This window comes from Artemia franciscana, chromosome 10, assembly GCF_032884065.1.
Source record: "Artemia franciscana chromosome 10, ASM3288406v1, whole genome shotgun sequence".
Classification (NCBI taxonomy): domain Eukaryota; kingdom Metazoa; phylum Arthropoda; class Branchiopoda; order Anostraca; family Artemiidae; genus Artemia; species Artemia franciscana.
The window spans coordinates 34,118,286-34,142,375 of record NC_088872.1 but is presented as its reverse complement, the minus strand read 5'-3'; positions in this window follow the sequence as shown (position 1 = coordinate 34,142,375).

Genomic DNA, 24,090 nt, shown 5'->3' with positions numbered 1-24,090 from the left:
ATAGACAACGATTCATTGTCCTACTTCCTGAGAGGCTGACGATCTCAGGATGTAAATTTCTACAAGCTCAGGATGTTGCCGATGTCTTAATTGTACAAACTGCAGTCAGTTGAACTGAAACTTTGTCGACCACTTAGAATGATACCGACCTATTAATAGTTGTAATAATGTTGGGTTAGTTTTTTCTATTGCTCCACAGTGTCATTATCTATGTTCATCTGTAGGTTATAAATAAAGAAATCTATATTTTTCTAGATATAAAAATATACTGTTTGTTTGCCTGTTTGTTTGTTAACTATTTACAATACATTATAAAAGAACTAAAAAAAAGAAAAAACTAAAAAAAACTAAAAAAACAAGAAAAAGGAAAAAAACTAAAGAAGAAAAAACTAAAAAAAAGAAAAAACTAAAAAAGGAAAAACAAAAAAACAACTAAAAAAAAGAAAAAAACTAAAAAGAAAAAACTAAAAAAAAACAAAACACTAAAAAAAGGAAAAAACTAAAAAAAAGCAACTGAAAAAATTTAGAAAAAACAAACGAAAAAAAAGAAAAAAAAGAAAAAAAAGAAAAACTAAAAAAACAAAAAAAAGAAAATATAAAAAATAAAATACGAATGACATCATATAAGTCGACTGATGTCATGTTTGTCGACTGACGTCATTATAAGGATTGAGCTGTATGTCGTCATGAAGTTGTTTGTCGACTGACGTCATGTTTGTCAACTGATGAAATTACAGACCGGGACACCGGGACACAAATGACGACCACGACACCGGGACACAGGAAATATAAATGACGAACGGGACACTCAAAGAGAAAATACAGACTGGGACACCGGGACACAAATAACGACCGGGACACAGGGAATATAAATGACGACCGGGACACAGGGGCAAAACTACAATGGGGATGCCAGGGGCAAAGGGGGGGGATCTATAAATAACGACCGGGACACAAGGAATGTTCGAAGAGAAATTACAGACCGGGACACAAATTACGACCGGGACACAAGGAATATAAATGACAACCGGGACACTCAAAGAGAAATTTCAGACTGGGACACCGGGACACAAATGACGACCGGGACACAGGGAATATAAATGACGACCGGGACACAGGGACACAACTACAACGGATACGCAGGGGGGCACAGGGGGATATATAAATGACGACGGGGACATAGGGAATGTTCTATTAGCAATCACCATCAACAAAGCTCAAGGGCAATAATTAGAATAATGAGGTATAGATCTGAATACGGATTGTTTTTCCCATGGACAATTTTATGTTGCATGTTCAAGAGTCGGTAAACCTGACAATCTATTTATATGCACAGACAATGGGACAGCGGAGAATTTTGTATATTCGCAAGTTTTACGCAGTTAAAAACATATATATATATATATATATATATATATATATATATATATATATATATATATATATATATATATATATATATATATATATATATATATATATATATATATATATATATATTCACAGGTGGGGCACAGGGACACAACTACAATGGCGCGTAACTAATATGGCGCACAACGACTTGGCGCGCAGCGGGGGGCCTGGGGGCGCGAAGAGCCCCCCCCCCCCAACTAGATGTTGGGGTGGCGCGAAGCGCCACCCCAACAGCTAGTTTCATATAAGTAAAACTATATATAAAAAAAGAAAAAAACTAAAAAGAAAAAAAGAGTAAAAAACTAAAAAATAATTAAAAAACACTAAAAAAAAAGAAAAAGCTGAAAAAAAACTATAAAAAAGAAAAAACCTAAGATAATAGAAAAAAAATAAATAAAAAACATAAAAATAAAAAAAATAATAAAAAAAAGATAATAACATAGAAAAACAACTAAAAAAGACTAAAAAAAAAAAAAAAAAAAAAAAAACAACTAAAAAAACAAAAAAGAGAAAAAATGAAATATGAATGATATCATATCTATATATATATAAATAAGTTGTTTGTCTGTGGGTCTGTCGAGTGACGCCATGTTTGTGTTCCGACTGACGTCATGTTTGTCGACTGACGAAATTACAGACCGGGACATCGGGAAACAAATGACGACCGGGACACCGAGACATAGAGAATATAAACAACGACCGGGACACTCAAAGAGAAAGCGACCGGGACACAAAGAATGTTCGATTAGCAATCACCATCAACAAAGCACCGGGACACAAATGACGACCGGGACACAGGGAATATAAATGACGACCAGGACACTCAAAGAGAAATTATAGACCTGGACACCGGAGCACAGATGACGACTGGGACAAAACTGACGACCGGAACATCTGGACACAGGGAATATAAATGACGACCGCGACACTCAAAGAGAAATTACAGACTGGGACACCGGGACACAAATGACCTCCGGGACACAGGGAAACAACAACAACGGGGACGCCGGGGGGCACAGGGGGATATATAATTTACGACGGGGACACAAGGAATGTTAAAATACATATCAACACAACACATCAACACATCGTCAATATAAACAACACATCGTCAATATAAAAATAAGTTGTCTGTGTGTCTGTGTGTCGAGTGAAGTCTTGTCATCAGGTTGTCATGTCGTAATTATGACGATGACGTCATTAAAGGTATTTAAGACATTCGTTCACGGGAAAATGTTTAATTGTGAAATGACTGAAGAACCTACAAGGTCAATAGCCAAGGAAGCTGCTCAAAGAGTCTATGCCAAAAAACTCGCTGCCGATAGAGAAAGTAAGAAAAGAAAGCGTGCTGAGGAATTACAAGAGCACGCGAAACCAGACTTGCTGCTAAAAGAGAAAGTGAAAAAAGAAGGCGTGCCGAGGAATCACAAGAACAGAAAAAAAACTAAAAAAGGGTAAAAAACTGAAAGTTCAAAAACGAATGTATATACAGACCGGGACACCGGGACACAAATGACGACCGGGACACCTGGACACAGGGAATATAAATGACGACTGGGACACTCAAAGAGAAATTACAGACTGGGACACCGGGACACAAATGACGACCGGGACACAGGGAATATAAATGACGATCGGGACACAGTGACACAACTACAACGGGGACGCCGGGAGGCACAGGGGGATATATAAATGACGACGGCGACACAGGGAATGTTTAATTAGCAATCACCATCGACAAAGCTCAAGGGCAATCATTAGAATCATGAGGTATAGATCTGAATACGGATTGTTTTTCCCATGGACAGTTATAAGTTGCATGTTCAAGAGTCGGTAAACCTGACAATCTATTTATATGCACAGACAATGGGACATCGAATAATGTTGTATATTCGCAAGTTTTACGTCGTTAAAAACATATATATATATATATATATATATATATATATATATATATATATATATATATATATATATATATATATATATATATACTAGCTGTTGGGGTGGCGCTTCGCGCCACCCCAACACCTAGTTGGTGGGGGCGCTTCGCGTCCCCCCCAAGCCCCCCCGCGCGCGTAGGTCGTTACGCGCCATAATAGTTACGCGCCATTGTAGTTGTGTCCCTATGTCCCACCTGTGAATATAGATAGATATATATATATATATATATATATATATATATATATATATATATATATATATATATATATATATATATATATATATATATATATATATATATATATATATATATATATATATATATATATGGTTTTAACTACGTAAAACTTGCGAATATACAACATTCTTTGCTGTCCCATTGTCTTTGCATATAAATAGATTGTCAGGTTTACCGACTCTTGAACATGCAACATATAATGGTCCATGAGAAAACAATCTGTATTCAGATCTATACCTCATGATTCTAATGATTGCCCTTGAGCTTTGTTGATGGTGATTGCTAATCGACCATTCCCTGTCCCGGTGTCCCGGTCGTCCCGGAGCATCTTCATCGGCTTTTGCCATTGTAAGTTCATCAGTCATTTTAAACTTAAACATTAATAGATTTCTACGTGAACATATATGTCTTAAATATCTTTAATGACGTCACCGTCATAGCAAAAATGACGACAACTAATTTCATGACGTCAGTCGACACAGAAACATGACTTCACCTGATCCACAGACAGACACACAGACAGACAACTTATTTTTATATATATAGATATAGATTTGTTTTTAACGACGTAAAACTTATGAACATACAACATTCTTCGCTGCCCCATTGTCTGTGCATATAAATACATTGTCAGGTTTACCGACTCTTGAACATGCAACATATAATTGTCCATGGGAAAAACAATGCATATTCAGATCTATACCTCATGATTCTAACGATTGCCCTTGAGCTTTGTTGATGGTGATTGCTAATCGAACATTGCCTGTGTCCCCGTCGTCATTTATTTATCCCCCCCATGCCACGGGCGTCACCGTTGTAGTTGTGTCCCGGCGTCCCGGTTGTCATTTATATTCCCTGTGTCCCGGTCGTCATCCCGGTGTCTCGGTCGTCATTTGTGCCTCGATGTCCCGGTCTGTATATACATTCGTTTTTGAATTGGTATATGATGAAATAAATTTTCAATTTTTTCCCTTTTTTTCTTTTTAGTTTTTTTTGAAGTTTTTATCTTTTTAGTTTTTTTATTTTTATTTTTATTTTTTTAGTTTTCTTTTTCTCCTTTATTTTTCAGTTTTTTTTCCTTTTCTTAGTTTTTTTTCTTTTTTAGTTCTTTTAGTTTTTACCTTTTTTTAGTTTTTTTAGTTTTTTTTTAGTTTTTTAGCTTTTTTTAGTTTTTTTATCAGTTTTTATTTTATTTTATGGTTTTTTCCTTTTTAGTTTTTTTTTAGTTTTTAACCTTTTTTTAGTTTTTTTTTTTAGTTTTTAAGCTTTTTTAGATTTTTTATTTTTTTTTTAGTTTTTTTTGTAGTTTTTACCTTCTTTAGATTTTTGCTTCTTTTAAATGAATGCTAAAGCCAAGGTTCGAACCTGGAACCTCTTGAACCTAGAACCTGGAACATAACGCCTTATCAACTCAGCTACATCGGCTTGAATACATTCGTTTTTGAATTGGTATATGATGAAATAATTCAGACGTCATATTATATGATGAAAAAAATATTTAGTTTTTTTTCCTTTTTTTCTTTTTAGTTTTTTTATTGGTTTTTACCGTTTTTTTTTTTAGCTTTTTTAGTTTTTTTTTTCGTTTTTTCTTTTTAGTTTTTTTTTGTAGTTTTATCTTTTTTATTTTTTTTTATTTTTGTTTATATTTTTTTAGTTTTCTTTTTCTCTTTTATTTTTCAGTTTTTTCATTTTTTAGTTTTTTTCTTTTTTAGTTTTTAGTTTTTTTAGTTTTTTACCTTTTTTTAGTTTTTTTTATTTTTTTTTAGTTTTTTAGCTTTTTTAGTTTTTTTTATTAGTTTTAATTTTTTTTAGTTTTTGCCTTTTTTTAGTTTTTTCAGTTTTTTTTTAGTTTTTAGTTTTTTACCTTTTTTTAGTTTTTTTTAGTTTTTTAGCTTTTTTAGTTTTTTTTCTTTTTAGTTTTTTTTGTAGTTTTTACCTTTTTTAGTTTTTTTTTTCTTCTTTTGTATTAGTGTGAAATAATTCAGACGTCATATGCAGACAAACACGACGTCACTCGACAGACAGACATAACCCACAAACAACTTATTTTTATATATATAGATAGATACACCGATTCAGAAACGAAAGTATACAAGCTGATGTAGCTGAGTTGGTAACGCGGCATGTTCCAGGTTCTAGGTTCGAGAGATTGCAGGTTCGAACTTTGAATACAAAAGAAGGAAAAAACTGAAAAAGGTAAAAACTACAAACAAAAACTAAAAAGAAAAAAATAAAAAAACTAAAAAAGCTAGAATACTAAAAAAAACTAATAAAAGTTTAAAAACTAAAACCTAAAAAAGAAAAAAAACTAAAAAAACGTAAAAACTACAAAACTAAAACCTAAAAAAAACTAAAAAAAAGGTAAAAACGAAAAAAAACTAAAACGAAAGAAAAACTAAAAACTAATAAAAAAACTAAAATAACTAAAAACTGAAAAAGAAAAAAACTAAAAAGAAAAAAGAAAAAAACTAAAAAAGCTAAAAAAAAAAGGGTAAAAACCAATAATAAAACTAAAAGACACAGGGACACAACTACAATGGCGCGTAACTAAAAAAAAAGGAAAAAACCATAAAATAAACTAAAAACTAATAAAAAAAACTAAAAAAAGCTAACAAACTAAAAAAACTAAAAAAACTAAAAAAGGTAAAAACTAAAAGAACTAAAAAAGAAAAAAAAACTAAAAAAAGGAAAAAAACTGAAAAATAAAGGAGAAAAAGAAAAATACTGCTACTATCTACTATCTGTGATTTCTCTTTGTGTGTCCCGGGCGTCCCGGTGTCCCGTGTCCCGGTGTCCCGGTCGTCATTTATATCCCCCTGTGCCCCCCGGCGTCCCCGTTGTAGTTGTGTCCCTGTGTCCTGGTCGTCATTTATATTCCCTGTGTCCCGGTCGTCATTTGTATCCCGGTGTCCCGGTCTGTATATACATTCGTTTTTTAGTTTTGTTTTTCTCTTTTATTTTTTTCCTTTTTTCTTTTTGTTCTTTTTTAGTTTATTTAGATTTTTAGATTTTTTAGTTTTTTTATTAGTTTTTAGTTTTTTTTTCTTTTTAGTTTTTTTTGTAGTTTTTACCTTTTTTTAGTTTTTTTAGTTTTTTTTTTACTTATGTCCTGGTCGTCATTTATACTCCCTGTGTCCCGGTGCTTTGTTGATTGCTAATCGAAAATTCCTTTTGTCCCGGTCGCTTTCTCTTTGAGTGTCGTCATTTATATTCCCTATGTGCCGGTGTCACGGTCGTCATTTGTGTCCCGATGTCCCGGTCTGCAATTTCGTCAGTTGAAAACATGACGTCAGTCGACACAAAAACATGACGTCACCCGACAGACAGACCCACACACACACAGACAACTTATTTTTATATATATATAGATTGTTCCGAGTTTTCATCCGTCACGATGTTTAAGATTGAATGGCGCTTCGTGCCACCCCAACACCTAGTTGGTGGCGCGCTTCGCGCCCCCCCAAGCCCCCCCCCCCCACGCGCGTAAGTCGTTACGCGCCATATTAGTTACGCGATGCAGTTATCCCAGTGTTGGTCATTCTCCAATAAATTCAGAGCTTGGCATGCACTACGGTAAGTGTCTTGTATAGTACCGTTTACGGTTCTCAAATACTCAAAGGATGTCGGACCGGGTACATTCACCAAAAGCAGGCGTAGAAAGAAGCATTCATGTTGATTGGGGTGGACGGTGTAGAGTCTTCCTATCGTGGTATCTTTGAAGATGGTAGGTTGGCCGTAAACCCACTGGTTATCTACTTCGATGGTGGTTCCGTTGCCATTAGAGGTTCTTCAGTCATTTTACAATTAGAAATTTCTCTTTCAACGGTCTTCTTACAATTAAAAATTTGTCTTTGAACGATATTCTTAAATACCTGTGTCCTGGTCGTCATTTATATTCCCTGTGTCCCCGTCATCATTTGTGTCCCGGTATCCCAGTCTGTAATTTCTCTTTGAGTGTCCCGGTCGTTATTTATATTCCCTCTGTCCCGGTCGTCATTTGTGTCCCGGTCTGTAATTTCTCTTTGAGTGTTTTTTCTTTTTAGTATTTTTTAGTTTTTTACATTTTTTCTTTTTTCAGTTTTCTTTTTCTTCTTTATTTTTCAGCTTCACTATGAAATACATATCGCCGAACCTTTGTTTTTTTAACTAAAATCTGGTAGGCATTGATGACCTTATCCAAGTCAAAATCCCAGACCCAATCATCATCGCTATCATTTTCAGTTTTGATATGTTTTGACTCTCGCTGTCCAGGTGGATCTTCATCTAACTGCGCGGTTTTGCGTTCTTTAGCCTCAAGCCTGTTTCCTTGCTGTTCTTTTGATTCCTCGGCACGCTTTCTTTTCTGACTTTCTCTATCAGCAGCAAGTTTTTTGGCATAGACTCTTTGAGCATCTTCATCGGCTTTTGCCATTGTAAGTTCATCAGTCATTTTAAACTTAAACATTAATAGATTTCTACGTGAACATATATGTCTTAAATATCTTTAATGACGTCATCGTCATAGCAAAAATGACGACAACTAACTTCATGACGTCAGTCAAAACAGAAACATGACGTCATCTGATCCACAGACAGACAACTTATATTTATATATATACTAGCTGTTGGGGTGGCGCTTCGCGCCACCCCAACACCTAGTTGTTGGGGGCACTTCGCGCCCCCCCAAGCCCCCCCGCGCGCGTAAGTCGTTACGCGCCATATTAGTTACGCGCCATTGTAGTTTTGTCCCTATGTCCCACCTGTGAATATAGATATATATATATATATATATATATATATATATATATATATATATATATATATATATATATATATATATATATATATATGTTTTTAACTACGTAAAACTTGCGAATATACAACATTCTTTGCTGTCCCATTGTCTGTGCATATAAATAGATTGTCAGGTTTACCGACTCTTGAACATGCAACATATAATGGTCCATGGGAAAACAATCCGTATTCAGATCTATACCTCATGATTCTAATGATTGCCCTTGAGCTTTGTTGATGGTGATTGCTAATCGACCATTCCCTGTCCCGGTGTCCCGGTCGTCATTTATATCCCCCTTTGCCCCTCAGACAGACAACTTATTTTTATATATATAGATATATATATATATATATATATATATATATATATATATATATATATATATATATATATATATATATATATATATATATATATATATATATATATATATATATATATATATATATATATATATATATATATATATATATATATATATATATATATATATATATATATATATATATATATATATATATATATATATATATATATATATATATATATATATATATATATATATATATATATATGTATATATATATATATATATATATATATATATATATATATACATATATGTCTATATATATAAAAATAAGTTGTCTGTCTGTCTGTGGATGGATGGATCAGGTGACGTCACCTGAAAAAACTGGATCAGGTGACGTCAAAACTGAAAAAACTAAAAAAAGGCAAAAACTACAAAAAAAACTAAAAACTAATAAAAAAAATAAAAAAGCTAAAAAACTAAAAAAACTAAAAAAAGGCAAAAACTACAAAAAAAACTAAAAACTAATAAAAAAGCTAAAAAACTAAAAAAACTAAAAAAAGGCAAAAACTACAAAAAAAACTAAAAACTAATAAAAAAATAAAAAAGCTAAAAAACTAAAAAAACTAAAAAAACTAAAAAAAGGTAAAAAACTAAAAAAAATAAAAAATAAAAAAAAAATAAAAAAAAGGAAAAACTGAAAAATAAGCTAAAATAAAGGTAAAAACCAATAAAAAACTAAAAAAAAAACTGAAAAAACTAAAAAAAGGCAAAAACTACAAAAAAAAACTAAAAACTAATAAAAAAAGTAAAAAAGCTAAAAAACTAAAAAAACTAAAAAAACTAAAAAAAGGTAAAAAACTAAAAAAAATAAAAAATAAAAAAAAACTAAAAAAAAGGAAAAACTGAAAAATAAGCTAAAATAAAGGTAAAAACCAATAAAAAACTAAAAAGAAAAAAAGGAAAAAACTAAAAAAAATTTTCCTCTAAAAAACTAAAAAAAACTAAAAAAGGTAAAAACTAAAAGAACTAAAAAAGAAAAAATAAATGACGAAACTCAAAGAGAAAGCGACCAGGACAAAAGGAATGTTCGATTAGCAATCAACAAAGCACCGGGACACAGGGAGTATAAATGACGACCAGGACATAAGTAAAAAAAAAAAACTATCTATATATATAAAAATAAGTTGTCTGTGGATCTGTGGATCGTGGATCAGGTGACGTCACCTGAAAAAACTGGATCAGGTGACGTCAAAACTGAAAAAACTAAAAAAAGGCAAAAACTACAAAAAAAAACTAAAAACTAATAAAAAAAATAAAAAAGCTAAAAAACTAAAAAAACTAAAAAAAGGCAAAAACTACAAAAAAAACTAAAAACTAATAAAAAAGCTAAAAAACTAAAAAAACTAAAAAAAAGGCAAAAACTACAAAAAAAAAACTAAAAACTAATAAAAAAAAATAAAAAAGCTAAAAAACTAAAAAAACTAAAAAAACTAAAAAAAGGTAAAAAACTAAAAAAACTAAAAACTAAAAAAAACTAAAAAAAAGGAAAAAAACTGAAAAATAAGCTAAAATAAAGGTAAAAACCAATAAAAAACTAAAAAAAAAACTGAAAAAACTAAAAAAAGGCAAAAACTACAAAAAAACTAAAAACTAATAAAAAAAGTAAAAAAGCTAAAAAACTAAAAAAACTAAAAAAACTAAAAAAACTAAAAAAAGGTAAAAAACTAAAAAAAATAAAAAATAAAAAAAAACTAAAAAACTGAAAAATAAGCTAACATAAAGGTAAAAACCAATAAAAAACTAAAAAGAAAAAAGGAAAAAACTAAAAAAAATTTTCATCTAAAAAACTAAAAAAAACTAAAAAAGGTAAAAACTAAAAGAACTAAAAAAGAAAAAAATAAATGACGACACTCAAAGAGAAAGCGACCAGGACAAAAGGAATGTTCGATTAGCAATCAACAAAGCACCGGGACACAGGGAGTATAAATGACGACCAGGACATAAGTAAAAAAAAAATTAACAAAACTAAAAAGAAGGTAAAAACTACAAAAAAACTAAAAAGAAAAAAAACTAAAAACTAATAAAAAAACTAAAAAATCTAAAAATCTAAATAAACTAAAAAAGAAAAAAAAAGGAAAAAAATAAAGGAGAAAAACAAAACTAAAAAACGAATGTATATACAGACCGGTACACCGGGATACAAATGACGACCGGGACACAGGGAATATAAATGACGACCGGGACACAGGGACACAACTACAACGGGGACACCGGGGGAAACAGGGGGATATAAATGACGACCGGGACAAAAAAACTAAAAAGAAAGAAAAAACTAAAAACTAATAAAAAAACTAAAAAATCTAAAAATCTAAATAAGCTAAAAAAGAAAAAAAAGGAAAAAAATAAAGGAGAAAAACAAAACTAAAAAACGAATGTATATACAGACCGGGACACCAGGATACAAATGACGACCGGGACACAGGGAATATAAATGACGACCGGGACACAGGGACACAACTACAACGGGGACACCGGGGGAAACAGGGGGATGTAAATGACGACCGGGACACCGGGACAGGGAATGGTCGATTAGCAATCACCATCAACAAAGCTCAAGGGCAATCATTAGAATCATGAGGTATAGATCTGAATACAGATTGTTTTCTCATGGACCATTATATGTTGCATGTTCAAGAGTCGGTAAACCTGACAATCTATTTATATGCAAAGACAATGGGACAGCAAAGAATGTTGTATATTCGCAAGTTTTACGTAGTTAAAACCATATATATATATATATATATATATATATATATATATATATATATATATATATATCTATCTATATTCACAGGTGGGACATAGGGACACAACTACAATGGCGCGTAACTATTATGGCGCGTAACGACTTACGCGCGCGGGGGGGCTTGGGGGGGACGCGAAGCGCCCCCACCAACTAGGTGTTGGGGTGGCGCGAAGCGCCACCCCAACAGCTAGTATATATATATATATATATATATATATATATATATATATATATATATATATATATATATATATATATATATATATATATATATATATATATATATATATGTTTTTAACGACGTAAAACTTGCGAATATACAACATTATTCGATGTCCCATTGTCTGTGCATATAAATAGATTGTCAGGTTTACCGACTCTTGAACATGCAACTTATAACTGTCCATGGGAAAAACAATCCGCATTCAGATCTATACCTCATGATTCTAATGATTGCCCTTGAGCTTTGTTGATGGTGATTGCTAATCAAACATTCCCTGTGTCGCCGTCGTCATTTATATATCCCCCTGTGCCTCTCGGCGTCCCCGTTGTAGTTGTGTCACTGTGTCCCGATCGTCATTTATATTCCCTGTGTCCCGGTCGTCATTTGTGTCCCGGTGTCCCAGTCTGTAATTTCTCTTTGAGTGTCCCAGTCGTCATTTATATTCCCTGTGTCCCGGTGTCCCGGTCGTCATTTGTGTCCCGGTGTCCCGGTCTGTATATACATTCGTTTTTGAACTTTCAGTTTTTTACCCTTTTTTAGTTTTTTTTCTGTTCTTGTGATTCCTCGGCACGCCTTCTTTTTTCACTTTCTCTTTTAGCAGCAAGTCTGGTTTCGCGTGCTCTTGTAATTCCTCAGCACGCTTTCTTTTCTTACTTTCTCTATCGGCAGCGAGTTTTTTGGCATAGACTCTTTGAGCAGCTTCCTTGGCTATTGACCTTGTTGGTTCTTCAGTCATTTCACAATTAAACATTTTCCCGTGAACGAATGTCTTAAATACCTTTAATGACGTCATCGTCATAATTACGACATGACAACCTGATGACAAGACTTCACTCGACACACAGACACACAGACAACTTATTTTTATATTGACGATGTGTTGTTTATATTGACGATGTGTTGATGTGTTGTGTTGATATGTATTTTAACATTCCTTGTGTCCCCGTCGTAAATTATATATCCCCCTGTGCCCCCCGGCGTCCCCGTTGTTGTTGTTTCCCTGTGTCCCGGAGGTCATTTGTGTCCCGGTGTCCCAGTCTGTAATTTCTCTTTGAGTGTCGCGGTCGTCATTTATATTCCCTGTGTCCAGATGTTCCGGTCGTCAGTTTTGTCCCAGTCGTCATCTGTGCTCCGGTGTCCAGGTCTATAATTTCTCTTTGAGTGTCCTGGTCGTCATTTATATTCCCTGTGTCCCGGTCGTCATTTGTGTCCCGGTGCTTTGTTGATGGTGATTGCTAATCGAACATTCTTTGTGTCCCGGTCGCTTTCTCTTTGAGTGTCCCGGTCGTTGTTTATATTCTCTATGTCTCGGTGTCCCGGTCGTCATTTGTTTCCCGATGTCCCGGTCTGTAATTTCGTCAGTCGACAAACATGACGTCAGTCGGAACACAAACATGGCGTCACTCGACAGACCCACAGACAAACAACTTATTTATATATATATAGATATGATATCATTCATATTTCATTTTTTCTCTTTTTTGTTTTTTTAGTTGTTTTTCTTTTTTTTTTTTTTTTTTTTAGTCTTTTTTAGTTGTTTTTCTATGTTATTATCTTTTTTTTATTATTTTTTTTATTTTTATGTTTTTTTATTTATTTTTTTTCTATTATCTTAGGTTTTTTCTTTTTTATAGTTTTTTTTCAGCTTTTTCTTTTTTTTAGTGTTTTTTAATTATTTTTTAGTTTTTTACTCTTTTTTTCTTTTTAGTTTTTTTCTTTTTTTATATATAGTTTTACTTATATGAAACTAGCTGTTGGGGTGGCGCTTCGCGCCGTCCCAACATCTAGTTGGGGGGGGGGGGGGGGCTCTTCGCGCCCCCAGGCCCCCCGTTGCGCGCCAAGTCGTTGTGCGCCATATTAGTTACGCGCCATTGTAGTTGTGTCCCTGTGCCCCACCTGTGAATATATATATATATATATATATATATATATATATATATATATATATATATATATATATATATATATATATATATATATATATATATATATATATATATATATATATATATATATATGTTTTTAACTGCGTAAACCTTGCGAATATACAAAATTCTCCGCTGTCCCATTGTCTGTGCATATAAATAGATTGTCAGGTTTACCGACTCTTGAACATGCAACATATAATTGTCCATGGAAAAAAACAATCCGTATTCAGATCTATACCTCATTATTCTAATTATTGCCCTTGAGCTTTGTTGATGGTGATTGCTAATAGAACATTCCCTATGTCCCCGTCGTCATTTATATATCCCCCTGTGCCCCCCGGCGTATCCGTTGTAGTTGTGTCCCTCTGTCCCAGTCGTCATTTATATTCCCTGTGTCCCGGTCGTCATTTGTGTCCCGGTGTCCCAGTCTGTAATTTCTTTGAGTGTCCCGGTTGTCATTTATATTCCTTGTGTCCCGGTCGTAATTTGTGTCCCGGTCTGTAATTTCTCTTCGAACATTCCTTGTGTCCCGGTCGTTATTTATAGATCCCCCCCCTTTGCCCCTGGCATCCCCATTGTAGTTTTGCCCCTGTGTCCCGGTCGTCATTTATATTCCCTGTGTCCCGGTCGTTATTTGTGTCCCGGTGTCCCAGTCTGTATTTTCTCTTTGAGTGTCCCGTTCGTCATTTATATTTCCTGTGTCCCGGTGTCGTGGTCGTCATTTGTGTCCCGGTGTCCCGGTCTGTAATTTCATCAGTTGACAAACATGACGTGAGTCGACAAACATCTTCATGACGACATACAGCTCAATCCTTATAATGACGTCAGTCGACAAACATGACATCAGTCGACTTATATGATGTCATTCGTATTTTATTTTTTATTTTTTACTTTTTTTTGTTTTTTAGTTTTTCTTTTTTTTCTTTTTTTTCTTTTTTTTCGTTTGTTTTTTCTAAATTTTTTCAGTTGCTTTTTTTTAGTTTTTTCCTTTTTTTAGTGTTTTGTTTTTTTTTAGTTTTTTCTTTTTAGTTTTTTTCTTTTTTTTAGTTGTTTTTTTGTTTTTCCTTTTTTAGTTTTTTCTTTTTTCTAGTTTTTTCTTCTTTAGTTTTTTTCCTTTTTCTTGTTTTTTTAGTTTTTTTTAGTTTTTTCTTTTTTTTAGTTCTTTTATAATGTATTGTAAATAGTTAACAAACAAACAGGCAAACAAACAGTATATTTTTATATCTAGAAAAATATAGATTTCTTTATTTATAACCTACAGATGAACATAGATAATGACACTGTGGAGCAATAGAAAAAACTAACCCAACATTATTACAACTATTAATAGGTCGGTATCATTCTAAGTGGTCGACAAAGTTTCAGTTCAACTGACTGCAGTTTGTACAATTAAGACATCGGCAACATCCTGAGCTTGTAGAAATTTACATCCTGAGATCGTCAGCCTTTCAGGAAGTAGGACAATGAATCGTCCTCCTTAGTTTTGACGATCATGTTAGGAAAGAATTCAATCATTAGATGCGAAAAACCTTTGATTCTCTTTATCTGTGTGCAATTTTTCGTCGTTGATGCATTAGTGCTAGTCTACCACTGTCTGACCGCAACCTCTTTTCACATAATCTACGTAAGATTCTGCTACCTTAGAGTATGTGAATCCGGCAGTCCACGGTGTTTTGTGTTCTAGCTAGCTACCTTCCAAGACTCTTGGGGTCGGACATGTCACTGGGCCACCGAGCCTCTAGATTTTCTTCTGTTCATTTTTTAGAGTTTCTAGTCAGCTGATCTCATCATCTCGAACAAACTAAAGAGGTCTGGTGAAAAAGAAAAGAGCTCGAACGACAGAAACTTTTAGAAGTCAGAATCACTGGTGCTAATTAATGAGGCTTGACGTTGACACATTAGAGCTGGTTCGACCATTTCTCTTTCGCTTTCTATCACCATAGATGACTTAACCGTCATGGTCGCAGCCTTATCCATTCTTATGAAAACAAGTTTTTAATTTCTTTCGCTTCCATGTCCTCCAGAATCTTTTCTCCCACAGATTTGGCATCGTTTACGTTTACAGATGATGAGTGCGGACACCACTAATCATGTTCAGCAGCTCTGAATCTTGCCTGAAGGGTTCTAGGGGCTCAATGTATCAAACTATATTTTTCATGTCCACCAGAACACTAGCTCTCCTTAAGGATATCGCTTCTTTGGGATTTTTAATAGTCAGCTCTTCAAAGCCAGTCAGGTTCTGCTGGAGTTCGTTACCGAGAACCAAAGTAGGCATAGCAAATGTCTAAATTGTCTGCTACAAATTAGTCATGCCTCAGACCGCCACTTCTTTTTATACTTTTCATTAACGTTTGTTTGATCACCAAATCAGGGAAAGTACAGCCAGGCAGCTGTCAGTTTTCCACATGAACAGGTATTCCTGTAGCATTCTGTAATGCTCTGGGTTGTCTTTTCTCAACTGAAAAGTGGACCCTTTGAACAGCCAAGTAAACTTCGTGTAAAGATCATGGCCGGAAGCAGTAAAGAAGCGTACCTAAGAAATACTGTAGATAAAAGCTCAAAACTGTCTTTTTGTTCAGTTCTTAGGTTCTTCCTCCAGATTCTAAGTAGGTCCAGATACTGAAAGTAAAGATGGGCAGTTCTGGAATCGGATAACTGTTCTTTTACACTATGGACTATTTCATGGATAAGCTCTGCTGCTCCTGACACCTGCACTTCGTCAATAGTATCTCCTTCAAAGAGCAACTCATACGCCTGTTTTGCCTTTTTAAGGATTTCTGGTAACATATCATTACCATCAATCATTCTGCTTTTCAGTTCTGATGATAAAAGGTTTGCATAAAGGGCTACATCCAACAGACCGTGACCTCACACAGCACGAGAGACAGCTTTGCCTTGTAACATACTTCGCCCAGTATTAGGAATTTATGCTTCACTTATAATTTCTAAATGTTCCGGATCAGCAATAAGGAAAGCAATGGCTCCTAGGAAACTCATGCGTGTGTGAAATCCACCTAAGACAACAATATCATTTCTTAAAGCACTTGTGGGTGGCTGTGCAACGACGATACATATGGCTTCTACTAAAGCATATGGTCAAAGGTAATGGCTACAGTTTTTTTAGCTCGACTAGCATACTCGCTAGCTTGATTCTTTTGTCCTATTTTCGGAAGTAAATAAAACAGCACAAGCCTTTTATACAGCCTTGAACCCAGTCATGTACCAAGTACTCTGGTAGATGTCCCCACTGATTAGATCAACTAAAGGATTGCATGGCAACCATAAACTGAATGGGGGAGGGAATTTGAGAATACTGGTTTGAAATTAAACTGTTCGAGACTCATATTCTAAGGCGTCATTTCTAGCTTGATATCAACCAAAATGGTTAATCAACCAAAAATGATTAAAATAATTAGTTTAAATAGTCAATTTTCACAGCCGTTTTATGTAGGATGAGGTATTTGACTACGCAAGATCAAGTTTTTGACTTCACTTCAAAATTCGCCACCATTCATTTCATAGGAAGGGATGAAAAATACGACAACTTCTTAATTTCAAGTTTTAACTCCCTCCCCATCCTTTTAATGGTACGGAAAATTGGAAACCTAAATTCAGGCTTGGAGTCAGCATGCTTGATCTGAAAGTAAACGACTATTTAAACTCCAAAATATTACAGACACAAAAATCGATTTTCCCCTTCATTTTCCCTCTTCAAGGGCAAATTTGTGACGCCTGTGCAAGGGGGATTTCGGTGATTTTCTTGTGTAGTGTAATTCAGTTGATTTTTCTAAACATTTTGGTGTAAAAAAATTCTGTTGCAATTTTTCCGAAGTTTGATAATTTTTTCTGGTATCTTTCTTCCACTATAATAATTTGTAAACAGTAATGAACAAGGAAATTCCAGGATTCTTGAGCAAACTCACCGACAGATGGAGTCAGTCTGTACACTGTTTTAAACCAAAAATCTACAACCAACTCTGCATAGGACGCTGTCATATTTGTAGTTTCATTTTTTTAAATTAAACATCATTGAGCAAATCGATTGACAAATTTCGTCATTATTGCTTAAGGCAGATTTTTCCAGTATTATTTTTTTGTTTTTCTTAAATAAAAAAAATTAAAAAGAGCAATTTTCGTTCGTTTCTTGGGTCTATAAGTTTTTATGATTGTAGTAATCATAAAAGGAAAAAATAAAAACTATATTAAGAATTCTTTTTCGTATCTGTTTCTCTTAAAATCGCTATTTCAAAGCTTCAACTTTTTCTTCTTGTAGTGTTTGAATATGGAGTTTGAAGAACGTCCGATTTTGAAAGAGGTTGAGGTTGAAGCCACTGTTCTTAGTAAAGCGCCATCAAACAGTGCAGGTGCACAATGTGAAAACTATATGAGGTCAGACCAAGGAAGATCATTTTCTTACCGAAGTCGAGGAGATTTAGATTTTCAAAGAGGCCGAGGAGGGTCAGATTTCCAAAATAGAAGAGATGGATCAGATAATAGCAGAGGAAGAGGAAGGTCAGACATTAATAGAGATGAGGGAAATTTAAATGTTGAAAAAGGCCGAGGAGGATCAGATTTTCGAAAAGGCCAAGGAGGGTCAGGTAATAACAGAGGAAGAGAAAGGTTGGATTATAATGGAGATGGAGGAAGATCAGATATTCAAAGACACCGAGGAGGGACAGATTTTCAAAGAGACCGAGGACAGTCATATTTGCAAAATGGCCAAGAAGGGTCAGATAATGACAGAGGAAGAGAAAGGTTAGATTTTAACAGAGTTCGAGGAAGATCAGATGTTAACAGAGGCCGAGGAGGGTCAGATTTTCAAAATGGCCGAGAAGGGTCAGATAATAACAGAGGAGAAGAAAGGTTAGATTTTAACAAGGATCAAGAAAGGTCAAATGTCTACAGAGATAATGAAAGAGGAAGAAGGAGGTTAGATTTTAAAAGAGGTCGAGGAGGCCTGGATTTTCAAAGAAGCCGAGAAGGGCCAGATAATAGAAGAACAGGAAGGTTAGATTTTAATAGAGGTAGAGGAAGGTCAGATGTTAACAGAGGCCGAGGAGGGTTAGATTTTCAAAGAGACCGAGAAGGGTCAGATAATAATAGAGGAAGAGGAAGGTTAGATTTTAACAGAAGTCGAAGAGGCCAAGGAAGGTTAAATTTTCAAAGGGGTGGAGGAGAATCAGATTTTCAAAGAGGCCAAGAAGGGTCAGATAATATCATAGGAAGAGTAAACCTATATTTTAACAGAGGCCGAGAAAGGTCAGATTTTCGAAGCAATCGAGGAGAGTCAGATTTTCAAAATGACCGAGAATGGTCAAATTTTCAAAATAGCCGAGAAGGGTCAGATAGTAACAGAGGAATAGGACGGTTAGATTTTAACAGAGGTCGAGGAAGGTTATATTTTCCAAGAGGCCGAGGAGGATCAGATTTTAAAAGAGGCCAAGGAGGATCATATTATCAAAGAGGCCGAGAAGGTTTACAGTTTCAAAATGACAAAAAAGGGTCAGATTTTAAGAATAGACGAGAAGGGTTTGATAATAACAGAGGAAGAGGGAGGTTAGATTTTAACAGAGGTCGAGGAAGGTTATATTTTCCAAGAGGCCGAGGAGGATCAGATTTTCAAAGAGGCCAACGCTCATATTTTAAAAATGACCAAGAAGGGTCAGATTTTCGAAGTGGCCGAGAATGGTCAGATAATAACCGAGGAAGAGTACGGTTAAATTTTAACAAAGACCGACAAAGGTCTGACATTCGAAGAGGTCGAGGAAGATCAGATTTTCAAAGAGGCCGAGAAGATTTTCAAAATCAGGACCACCTGGAAAAGACAGATGACCCTTTACACAGTTATTACGATTCCGAGAAACGGTTATCAGGGCAGGGAGGAACTGTCTGCAATTATTCTTCTGATGACGATTGTTATAGTGGTTGTGGCAGGTGTCATAGTTGTGGTTATAGTGGCTCTTTTGACGATTATGATAGTTGTGATGAGTATGGCCTTAGGTCATCCAGTAAATATCCTTTATCGCTTTCTCGAAAGTCTTTCGCGTAGTCTTTCTCGAAAGTTATCTACTCCAAATTGTTCATCCACAGCTGCTAAGAAATCCCCAATTTACTGTTCTATTCTTTATGGAATTCAAAGCCATCCGATATGCCTCTTCATCCTATACTGCGGTATATTTACCGATGTTTTTTCCATTAATGAAATTAATTTGACAAATCATTTGAATTCATAAATCATTTAAATGTGGAATTAGAGGATTTAACAAATGAATGAATGAGTGAATGACTGATGGCTTAAAATTTCAAGTTTGTAATCCGTGAAAACATTTGTAAACATAACTAGCTGTTAGGGTTGCCTCCCCAACACCTAGTTGGTGGGAGAGCTTCGCGCCCCCCCAAGGCCCCCCCCCCCCCGCGCACGTAAGTCGTTACGCTTCATATTAGTTACGCGCCATTGTAGTTGTGTCCCTGTGTCCCACCTGTGAATATAGATATATATATATATAAATATACTAGGTGTTGGGGTGGCGCTTCGCGCCACCCCAACACCTAGTTGGTGGGGCGCTTCGTACCCCCAAAGCCCACCCGCGCGCGTAAGTCGTTACGCGCCATATTAGTTACGTGCCATTGTAGTTGTGTCCCTGTGTCCCACCTGTGAATATAGATAGATTTATATATGTGTTTCAAACTACGTAAAAATTGCGAATATACAACATTCTTGGCTTTCCCATTGTCTGTGCATATACAAAGCCGTATGTACTAATAATGACGTCATATGCAAACGCTCTTTTTACAAACAAACAAACATGCATACACACAACTCGTTTTTATATAGATAGATAGATAGATAGATACAATACAAATTAACTGCGTAAAACTTGCGAATATACAACATTCTTCGCTGTCCAATTGTCGCTGCATATAAATAGATTGTCAGGTTTACCGACCCTCGAACATGCAACGTACAATTGTTACACAATTGTGATCTATACCACATTTTTCTAATGATTGACCTTAAGCTTTGTTGATGGTGATTGCAAATGCTATTTGAATTGGGAATTGCAAACTTTTAAATTGAAAAGGCAGATCCGTTGGAATCATGGGAATGCGAGGAATAAGAACAGCCTCACCCTCAAAAGGCCCTGTCAAGATTGTGGCCTCTATTAGGTTTTCCATTGTTTTTTTTACGGCAAGTCGCGTGCCATTGCAAAGCTTTGGTGGGTTGATATTTCTTAAAATTATTATTGGTACGCCTATTTTTAGTTGTAGCCCGTGTGGTGGAAACCCTGAAAGATCCACGGAATTTAAAAATTCAGATGGATAATTAACCGCTTCATTTGGTTCCAAAACTGTGTCGACTGACTTGTAAAGGACTGCCTGGTCTCGAATCTTGGTCAAAACAATATTGTTGATTTCATGGACGTCTATATTTTGGGTGCGAAAATCGCTCTTTCACTTAGCCATTTATTATTTTTATAATTTTTTAGAATATTCGGAGATACTTTTTCAATCAATTCATTTTTGGACGTCACTAAATTACAGAAATCAGCAGGTAGTTGTATAAGTCCTGAAATTGAGTCTACTGGGAGCTTTCCGTTTCCAATTGCCAGCAATTGATCTGAAAATGTTTGACCAGAGTCATCGTTTTGGAATCGGACACGCATATTTGTAGTTAATTTTAATGTTTTTACGTGTGCCCATAAATTAGAATTTTTCAGGCAAGTATTCATTTCGTCTGCAGGAGTTGATCTAGGTATTATTGGTAATGTTTGCCTGAAATCTCCCGCAGGCAATATTAATGTGCTGCCAAAGGGTTTCGACTTCCCTCGCAAATTTTTCAAGCATTGATCCAGAGCCTCGAGCGATTTTTTGTGTGCCATTGTGCACTCATCCCAAATAATAAGTTTGCATTGCTGCAATACTTTACCCATCCCAGATGATTTGGAAATATTGCACGTGGGAGTTTCTGTAGAATGCAAATTCAGAGGCGATTTCAAAGCGGAATGAGCAGTTCTTCCACCAGGCAGCAATGTTGCGGCTATTCCGGATGACGCAATTGCCAACGCTATATCAGTTTTTGATAGAATTGATGCTAGAATCAGTTTTATCACAAACGTTTTACCAGTACCTCCTGGCGCATCCAAAAAGAAAATTTCTCCAACGTTGTTACCGACACAATGCATTATCGTGTCATAAATGTCTTTTTGTTCCGACATTAACTTGGAAATGTTATTTTGTACATACGACAATAGATCACTCGTACTGTAACTTTGTTCACGATCCAATTCTACACATGTCAAAACAGCAGCGATACGGTTAGGTGAAGGCATTCCCAAATCCTGAAGAGGTTTGTTTGCCATAGGTACGCACAAATCTTCTATAATAACTAAAGCGTAGTAATAAATTTCTGATGTAAAATCAAAAGTCATATCTGACATCTCTAACTGTTTTCGATGAAGTATATCTTCGGACATTTTTGACTTATATTTTTCCCATAACTCTGTAGGAGCTGATGGAGAGCAAGTTGTTAAAATGATGCCAAACAATGCACGAATTGGACTTGGGGTTGACGTTTCGCACGTGTCATGCACTACGGTAACTGTCATGTATAGTACCGTTTACAGTTCTCAAATACTCAAAGGATGTCGGACCGGGTACATTAACCAAAAGCAGGCGTAGAAAGAAGCATTCATGTTGATTGGGGTGAACGGTTTAGAGTCTTCCTATCGTGGTATCTTTGAGGATGGTAGGTTGCCGTCGACTGACTTACCCTGTTTTCGACGTCCAAATACTTTATTTTTAGTATTCTATGTAGCCAGATTAGTATATGTGCGTGTGGCAAACCTCGTTTTTGCCATTCCATCTATCAGCAGCAAGCCTGATTTCTTGCTGTTCTTGTGATTCCTGGGCACGCCTTCTTTTTTCACTTTCTCTTTTAGCAGCAAGTATGGTTTCATGTTGCTCTGGTAGTTCCTCGGCACGCCTTCTTTTTTCACTTTCTCTTTTAGCAGCTGGTTCGAATCTGAATACAAAAGAAGAAAAAAAACTAAAAAAGGTAAAAACTACAAAAAAAAACTAAAAAGAAAATAAACTAAAAAAAATAAAAAAGCTAAAAAACTAATAAAAAGTAAAAAACTAAAAACTAAAAAAGAAAAAAAAACTAAAAAAATTTAAAAACCACAAAACTAAAAACTAAACAAAAAAAAAAAAAAATGTAAAAACTACAAAAAAAAACTAAAAAGAAAGAAAGGCTAAAAACTAATAAAAAAAACTAAAAACTGAAAAAGAAAAAAAAAGAAAAAAAGGAAAAAAAGTGAAAAATAAAGGAGAAAAAGAAAACTAAAAAAATAAAAACAAAAATAAGCAAACTACAAAAGGTAAAAACTACAAAAAAAAAACTAAAAGAAAAAAGAAAAAAAGCATATATAGTAATATATATATATATATATATATATATATATATATATATATATATATATCTATATCTATAAAAATAAGTTGTTTGTCTGTCTGTCGCCTGACGTCATTATAAGGATTGAACTGTATGTCGTCATGAAATTAGTTGTCGTCATGTTTGTTATGACGATGCTTAGTATATGACGTCATTATAAGTATTTAAGAAAAAATTAGTTGTTTCTTTGTGTGTCTGTCTGTCTGTCCGCATATGACGTCTGAATTATTTCATCATATACAAATTCAAAAACGAATGTATTCAAGCCGAAGAAGCTGAGTTGGTAAAGCGTTATTTTATCTATCTATATTCACAGGTGGGATTCAGGGACACAACTACAAAGGCGCGTAGCTAATATGGCACGTAACGACTTACGCGTGCGGAGGGGGGGGGGCTTGGGGACACAAGGAATGTTTGATTAGCAATCACCATCAACAAAGCTCAAGAGCAATCATTAGAATAATGAGGTATAGATCTGAATACGGATTGTTTTTCCCATGGACAATTATATGTTGCATGTTCAAGAGTCGGTAAACCTGACAATATATTTATATGTACAGACAATGGGACAGCGAAGAATGTTGTATATTCGACAGTTTTACGTAGTTAAAAACATATATATATATATATATATATATATATATATTTATATATATATATATATATATATATATATATATATATATATATATATATATATATATATATATATATATATATATATATATATATATATATATATATATTATATATATATATATATATATATATATATATATATATATGTATATATAAATATATATATATCTTCTATATATATAAAAATAAGTTGTCTGTCTGTGTGTCTGTCTGTCAGGTGACGTCATGTTTCTGTGTCGACTGACGTCATGAAGTTAGTTGTCGTCATTTTTGCTATGACGGTGACGTCATTAATGGTATTTAAGACATGCGTTCACGGAAAAATGTTTAATTGTAAAATGACTGAAGAACCTACAATGGC